Genomic DNA, 8,819 nt, shown 5'->3' with positions numbered 1-8,819 from the left:
AACACTGGGTAGTTGCCAGGTTATGAAATTGGACAGTCCCTGTCCTTTGCTAAGCTCACAATCAGTCTTAACCCCATATTGCAGATGAAGAAACTGAGTCCCAGAGAGAGGTCAAATAACGTGCCCAGTCTCTGCTAGACCACGTTTCTCCTCACTATGGCAGGAAAGGTTATTAAACAATAATTGTAATAACATGTATTGTGTTAAAAGCAGCGTGACATACTGGATCGAGCACGGGCCTGGAAATCAGAAGGTCATGGGTTCTAATCCCAGCTCTGCCACTGTCTGCTGTGTGACCTTGGGCAAATCACTTAACTTCTCTAGGCCTCAATTATCTCACCTATAATATAGGTACTGAGACTGTGAGCCCCATGTGTGACAGGGACTGTGTCCAAACCTATTTGCTATTCATTCTAATGTTTAGTACAGTGCCTGGCACATAGTTAGTGCTTAAAAAATACCACAATTATTATTATTATTTCTATGTAGTAAGCAATGGAATAGTTGCCAGTTTATGATATTGGATAGTCCCTATCCTACGCCGAGCTCACAGTCTGTTTTAACCCCATTCTGCAGATGAAGAAACTGAATCCCAAAGAGGTCAAATGACTTGCCCATAGTTACACAGCAGGTCTGTGGCGGAACTGGGATTCAAATCCAGGTCTTTTGACTCCAAAGTCCATTTTCTTTCCAATAGCCCATTATACCTCCCTATATAATCCATTTCCCTGCCTCCAGAAGTGCTAGAAACTTCAGCCTCCCACAGGAATGTTTTTCTATGTCCAGCAAACTTCGCGGTTTCTAATGTCCAAACTCCGGAACCACCAAAAAAGATAATCAAAAACTCCCTCTCTATACTGTAGTGTTAGTCGCCCGCACATTTTCCTTCATTTCCTCTCAGGCTCCAGGACCAATCTCACTTCAGGGTCTCAATCAATAGTATTTTATCATTTGAAGACATAGATTCAAATCCTGCCTTGGCTACTCATGCTGTGAATATTCCTGTACCTGTCCCCTCAAAATGGGCAAAGAATGTGTCTCGTGCTTCAGCGCTTAGTACAGTCACTGGCACATAGTAAGTGCTTAACAAATACCATGATTATTATTATTTTCCCTCGCCAGCTCTTTGTACACTGTATTTGCATTGTTGGCAGTCAATAAGTATTATTACTATTTCTCTCTACGCTTCATTTTCCCCACTACTAATTCAAAAGCAAAACTACCCATTGACATCACCAGGCTAAGTCAGAGGATAAAAGTGAAATCCCTTAATAGAGATAAACCCTGTGGAATTTAAAATGTAATTGGAACCATTATTTTATTGTTCTAGGATTTCTGGCGGTAAACAAATCTTTGGAAAATCTACACCTACAGTGAGTGGCTAACATTTCACAGCAGGGAAAGAATCTACCAAATCCCAAAAGGTAAAGGACAGTAAATTTTCTGCCTCTTACCCCTCCTCTCCCTGGAAGAATTGGTCCCAATCAGACCAAATACATACCTGCCATTCTGTCCCTCAAGGACACACAGACTAGGGCTGAAATGCTATGAGACAAACAAATTCACCCATTCACAAACCGTGACAAAAGAAGTGTGTGGCAGGGGGGTGAACTCCAGTTTGGTACACATTTTCGGCAACCGCTTCCTTGTGGTTTGGGGCTCAGACCACCATTCCCTCCCCTGTAACTTACCCAGTCCCCAGCTCATCCCAGCCCCCAGGGCAAATGGTGGTGAAAGCTTCGCAGAAATCACTCCGCCTTCCCAGACCCATAAATCAGGTTCCCAAATGCAAACAATCCCATCCCACTCTGCGTGACTGAACTGCTGGGTTTATTTATTCATTTTGAATCATTTCCTAAATTTCAGACTGGTAAGCAGGGCAGCACTTGATTCCCTGATTACTCTCCTCCCCAACCCCCCCACTCCCACCCATGACACCCAGCCTCACTGTCAGGCTGCGAGGCAGAAAGCAGCATGCGGAATAGCCGGGGGTGCTTTCAGCTGGCCACCCAGGGTTCCTAGGGACTGAAGTTTTGGGGTTCATGTTGGATCTTTGAAGTTTGGCGCTAGTGGAAGCAGAAGCAGCATGATCTAGTGGATAGAGCCCAGGTCTGGGAGTCAGAAGGACCTGGGTTCGAAACCTGGTTCTGCCACTTGCCTGCTGTTGACCTTGGTCAAGTCACTTCACTGCTCTGGGCCTCAGTTGCCTCATCTGTAAGATGGGAATTAGACTGTGAGCCCCAAATGGGACACGGACTGTGTCCAACCTGATTAGCTTGTATCTACTCCGGCGTTTAGTACAGGGCCTGCCACATAGTAAGTGTTTAACAAAGACCATTAAAAAAAAATCCAGAACCAGGGGAACACCAGGAGCCTCGTGGAAGGAGGGGAAAGCTACTATCAGGCATAAATCCAGGACCAAACAGGTAAAGGGTCATCTTGGGAAGGAAGAGTAGGGATTGTTCTGGCCCAGAGCCTAGGGGGTGGTCCCGATAGCACTTGAGAAAACCGGAAGCCCCTTCGGCAAACCAGAAGTATCAGGTGCAGAATGCGTTAAATGCTTTACTTCGGTTCTACAACAAAAAACAGTCCTCCTGAGCCTTTTGTGGAAGTCCACAGAGTATGGAGCTCACTGGCCTATATCCCTAGGGCCTCTACGCCCAAATCCTGGCAGACACAAATGCCATTTCCCAGCTGCAGGACTTGGCATGAGTGGAGATGAAGCAAGGCTGGACATGGTTTTTTTTTGGCATTCGTTAAACGCTTACCAGCTCACTGTGGGCAGGGAACGTGTCCATCAACTCTGTTCTACTGTACCCTTCCAAGCACTTAGTACAGTGCTCTGCACACCGTAAGTGCTCAATAATGACTATCCCTAAACTTCCCACTTGCTGCACAACCTTTGCCTTCCCCTCCCAGGTCCATATGACAGAGAAATGCCTACTAACTTTGTTGTATTGCATTTTTCTAAATGCCTAATACATTGCTCTGCACAAAGTATCTACCAACTCTGTCATATTGCATTCTTCCAAGTGCTTAATACAGTGCTCTGCGAAAAGTAAGTGCTCAAAGGTAGCAGTACCACTGAGTGACTGATATGAACTCCGCTGCCACATCTAAGATGTGGGACTCGGTGGCAGGAGCCACGTCTGTTGGGGGAGACTGGGCACTAAATTTTTTTTTAATAAACCATAAAAGCATCCTGTACCATATCACAACCAGACAGAGCACCAGCCAGCTGGAAACCAGGTCGGGCTCTGGAAAATGGGACAGCTGATCCCTCTAGTTGCAGACTGCATGAATGAAATGACATTATTCATTCATTTAAACGTATTTATTGAGCACTTACTGTGTGCAAAGCACTGCACTAAGCGCTTGCACTGACATAAGTGCCTTGCCATTCTGGCTGTTACTCAGACACGAAGAGGGCTGCAATGAAGCAGCCACCCTGAAAAAGGAAGGCCTTTCCAGAGCCCCCCACCATTGGCCATCCCCTCAGTGAGCTCTGAGACTCCCTCCATTCTGTGAAAAGAACAATATCCCTGACTACCCCAGTGCGGTCTTCCTTCCTCAGCCGTAACAATTGTCAACATCACACACGGCCCACAGCCAATTGGAGAGGGAGCAATAGGGGACTGATGGGTGTTGATAATAAAAGAAAAGGACAAAGTTAATAGTGATTATTATTATAATGGTATCTGTTAAGTGGTCACTTTGTCAAGCGCTTTTCTAAGCACAGGGGTAGATACAAGCTAATCAGATTGGACACAGTCCCTGTCCCATATGGGACTTACAGTCTTAATCCCCATTTTACAGATGAAGGAACTGAAGCACAGAGAAGTTAGGTGACTTACCCAAGGTCACACAGCAGACAAATGGCAGGGCCGGGATTAAAAACCCACACTCTGCACTAGGTTAGCCAGGAAGCTAGAAGCAGGGGACCCACACTTTCCCAGAAGCCTCTGTCTTTCCTGGACCAGGCCAGTGGAAGGAAACTTTAAAAAAGAGAGGTTTTACCTCGCCAGCTGCCCTCCTGCTAGTTGCAGTGTGACCTAGTTGAAAGAGCAATGACCTGGAAGTCAGAAAACCTGGGTTCTAACCCTAGCTCTTTTCCTTGTCTGCCATAGAACCTTGGGCAAGTTATTTAACTTCTCTGTGCTTCAGTTTTCTCATCTGTAAAATAGGTATTTTAAAACCTATCTACATCTGTAAAACAGAAAAAGGAGTCCCTGTTCTCCCTCCTCCTTAGATGGTCGATCCCATGAGGGACAAGGGCTTTGTCTGACCTCATTATCTTGTATCTACCCTAGCACTCAGTACAGTCTTGGCACAAAGTAAAGGTTTAACTAGCACAATCATGATTATTGTTATTGAGATTTGGATCTGGGTGCAAACAGGTAAAGGACACAGACCACCTCATATCAACTCATAACTTTTAGGTTTGAAAACAGATGCTATGATATTGGAAGATGTCTTTGGGTAGCAGAGAAGTGGGAAGAGGTTCCCGGCCAAAACCTGGGCCTGGGAGTCAGAAGAACCTGGCTTCTCATCTCGGTTCCACCACTTGTCGGCTGTGTGACCTTGGGTAAGTCACTTCACTTCTCTGGGCTTCAGTTACCTCATCTGCAAAATGGGGATTAAGACTGTGAGCCCCATTTGGGACAGAGACTGTGTCCAACCCAATTTGCTTGTATTTACCCCAGTGCTTAGTACAGTGCCTGGCACATAGTAAGTGCTTAACAAATACCATAAAAAATGAAAAAAAAACCTCCCCAAAAATATATGGATAGCACAGGAAAAGATGATTATGGAGAATGAAGGAAAAGTTTGGATAAGGGAGCCAGTGAAAGAAGAGAATCTTGACTCCAAGTAATAACAATAATAATTATGGTATTTGTTAAGTGCTTACTATGTGCCAGGCACTGTACTAAGCGCTGGGGCAGAGATGAGCAAATCGGGTTGGACACAGTCTCTGTCCACGTGAGGCTTGAAGTTTCAATCCCCATTTTACAGATGAGGTAACTGAGGCCCAGAGAAGTGCAGTGACTTGCCCAAGGTCACACAGTAGAAAGTGGCAGACCTGGGAGTAGAATCCACAACCTTCTGACTCCCAGGCCCGGGCTCTATCCACTATGCCAGGCTGTTTCTCCAGAAGATGGCCAAAGAAAGGGGACAGAGAGGGGAGAAGTGAAACCCTGGAAGGTTGTGAAGAGGTTGAAAGCCTGAATGGCCCCAAACCTGAGGCTGGTCTTGGGCTGCGTGACACTGTCTCTCACTCCCGAGAGTGAAATGGTCAATGCGTGCCCAATATTGCACACATGACGCTCCCCTATCCTGCTACCGCCCCCACTTTCCTTCCTCTCTTCACACTTCACTTCCCTTCTGTCCCCAGAGACAAATTCCTGATTCAAGTACTGGAATCTTGTCTACTTCTCTTATCCTGGACTGCATTCTCACCCATTCTCCCAAGCTCCCTGGCCCCCAGCACTTCAGGCTCTCAAGAACAGAATAGCAGGCTTGGCAACTGAGATGCCCTCAATCAATAACGGTATTTATTGAGTGCTTACTCTGTGCAGAGCACTGTCCTAAGTACTTGGGAGAGTAAAACACAACCTAGTTGATAGAAACATTCCAAGTTCATAATAAGTTTACAGTCTAGACAGGGAGGCAGATAATAATATGAATAAGTAATTTATTATATATAATTTTAAGATATATACATAAGTGCCGTGGGTTGGGGCGAATATCAAATGTCCAAAGGTCACAGATCCAAGTACGTAGAAGTCACAGAAGGGAAAGCGAGCTGAGGTAAAGAGGGCTTAACAGGGGAAGGCCTTGACCTCCCTTCCCCTCTGCATCACCGATGCATTTGATATTCATTCCACAGCACTTACGTACATATCGATCAATCAATCAATCATATTTATTGAGCGCTTACTGTGTGCAGAGCACTGTACTAAGTGCTTGGGAAGTACAAGCTGGCAACATATAGAGACAGTCCCTACCCAAGAGTGGGCTCACAGTCTAGAAGACTATCCATCATTTATTTTAATATCTGTCACCCACAAGGAGCTAGTAGTACTTGTTAAGCACGTACTATGTGTCAGGCACTATACTGAATACTGGGGTGAATACAAGCTAATCACTACAGACACAGTCCCATATTGGGCTTCCATTCTTAATCCCCTGAGGTAACTGAGACACAGAGAACGTCACAGAACAGACATGGCAGAGCCGGGATTAGAACCCAGGTCCTTCTGACTCCCAGGCCCATCTTCTGTCCACTTTGCCTGGGAATATACTAGATACCCAGGAATTAATTTATCAATAGTATTTACTGGGCACTTATTGTGGGCAGAGCACTGAACTAAATGCTTGAAAGTGAATAGAAGGAAGAATTCCAGAGGAAAGAGACCACAGCCAGTCTGGAAAGATTTCCTTGAAAAGCTCAGTCTCAAGCAAAGTCTAAAAGGAGGCGAGAGACAGTTTTACACTGAGGTGAATGGAGCAGAGCCATTTTTAAGGGCGATCACTAGCATGAAGGGATGACATTTTCTATGTTCTGCAGTAGAACTCTAGAGGGGATTTCCCTACATCTCTCTACCCTGGCAAAAGTTTGACTTTTCCAGGCAAGGCAGTGTTTCAGTGACTCACTGGAACTTATTGAGCACCTATTTGTAGACAGAGCACTGTACTAAAGGCTTGGGAGAGTACAAGAGAATTAGTAACTCTGATCGCTGCCCACTAGAGACTTGAAATATAGCAGGATAGACAGATATCAAAGCAGTAAATTATACCTAGGAAGAAGTAATAAAGTTTCTATTTCCTTAAGTGCAACAGGAGTTTGTGAGTCCTTAAGTGTTCTGAAGAAGCAGCTGGGGGAATATAAAGAGGATGGATTAATGAGGAAATTGCTCTCCCTGCCTTCAAAGCCTAACTGAAGTACATCTTCTTCAAAAGGCCTTCCCTGACTAAGCCCTTATTTCCTTTTCTCCTACCCTCTTCTGTCTCAGTCCAATTTGCTCCTTATAGTCACCCCTCCCTTAGCCCCACAGTACTTAAGTACATATCTGTAATTTATTTAAATTAATGTTTATCTCTCCCTCTAGGCTGTAAGGTCATTGTGGGCAGGGAATACATCAACCAACTCTGTTGCACTGTATTCTACCAAACACTTACTACAGTGCTCTGCATACAATAAGTGCTCAATACATATGATTGGTTGATTGATTGAAAAGCTTTCTGGAGGAGATGTGATTTCAGAAGGGCTTTCAAGATGGAGAGAGTGCTGGCCTCTTATATATGGAGGGAGGGCATAAGTAAGAGGTTGACAACAAGATAGACAAAAATGAGGCAGAGTGAGTAGGTCAGTTTGAGGGGAGTGGGGAGTACGAACTGGGGTGTCCTGGGAGAAGAAAATGGATAAGTAGAAAGGAAAGAGATGACGGAATGTGTTCAAGTCAGTGGTCTGGAGTCTCTGATCATGGCCAAGGACTACTGACCTGCCAGCCCCCCTCCTGGCCCTGGCCTAACCCAGAGCTACTCTATTTTTCTACAATAAATGGGGAGGTGGTCTCCTCCTTGGGCCCAGTGTCTATGTGGCCACCCCCTCCAGTATACCCATCTCGGTCCTGGAGTTTGGGGGTGGTGCTGGGGGGAGTCCCGGGGCTGCAGGCTTAATCTGGCTCATGTCTCTTTAATAAGAAAGCAGAAACTAGGGCCGGGGGGTGGGGGGGTCCGGTCCTGTCTGTCCACCCCCCACCCTTCCCTTGGCCTGGCTGCGGCTCAGTCTAGTCACGGCCGGGGGACGGCGGTGAAACAGGGGACAAGGTTTGTGCCCTCAAGGAGATGGCCCAAGTCCAGAGTGGGCAGGCTTGTGGAAGGGGAGGGGGGCACGGAGACGGGCTCCCAGAGATGGACAACAGTTATGGGTTTGGAGGTGCGGTGAGAGATGTAAAGATTAGTGGTTTAGAAAAATGGGCTGGGCAGCACAGGGAAGTATGAACTGGGGAGGGGCTGGAGGCAGGGAGACCAGTAAGAAGGCTCATGCAGTAGTCTAGCTGGGACATGACAAGTGCCTGAGTCAGCACTGTGGTCATTTGGATGAAGAGTAATGAACCGATCCTGGAAATGTTGTGAGGAACAACTGACAAAATTTGGTGACCAGCTGAATATGTCATCACTTCAACTGACAGGTGAAAAGAGGAGGAGGAATCCAGGATACTAATAATGATGGTGTTTGTTAAGCGCTTACCATGTGCAAAGCACTGTTCTAAGCCCTGGCACTGTTCTAAGCGTTATACCAAGTTTATATAAGGAACTGGGTCCACAGAATCAAAGAAGACAAGAGGCCAAGGAGGCTTAGGACTGAAGACAGTTGATTGGATTTGGGAAAGAGGTGGTCACTGGAGAAAGTGGTGTCAAAGCAGTGCAGAGTGAGCAAAAGCCAGATGGTATAGGGTCAAGAAGGGAGCTGAAGGAGAAGAGGTAGAGGCGGTGGGTATACATAGCCTGCTTGAGGAGTTTGGAAAGGAATGAGAGGAAGGGGCATGGAGCAGGGGCTGAATGGTGCAATGGGGTCCAAAGAAAGTTTTTTTGGGATAGGGGAGACTTGGGTGTGTTTGAAGGTAGAGGAGAAGGAGCACAAGGGGCAGGAGGGGTCCTCCTCGGCTACGGCCAAGATGGCATCTTCAGGGAGGAAGCAGAGAATTTATCAGTGGTATTTGATGAGTTTTTACTACATACAGCTTGGGACCCGATCCCTGCCAGCAAGGAGAAGGAAAAGACAGCTGGCTAACCTCCTCTTCAGCAATAAAGAT

This window comes from Tachyglossus aculeatus, chromosome 3 (genome assembly GCF_015852505.1).
Source record: "Tachyglossus aculeatus isolate mTacAcu1 chromosome 3, mTacAcu1.pri, whole genome shotgun sequence".
Lineage (NCBI taxonomy): Eukaryota > Metazoa > Chordata > Mammalia > Monotremata > Tachyglossidae > Tachyglossus > Tachyglossus aculeatus.
Note: the sequence above shows the minus strand (reverse complement) of the source record.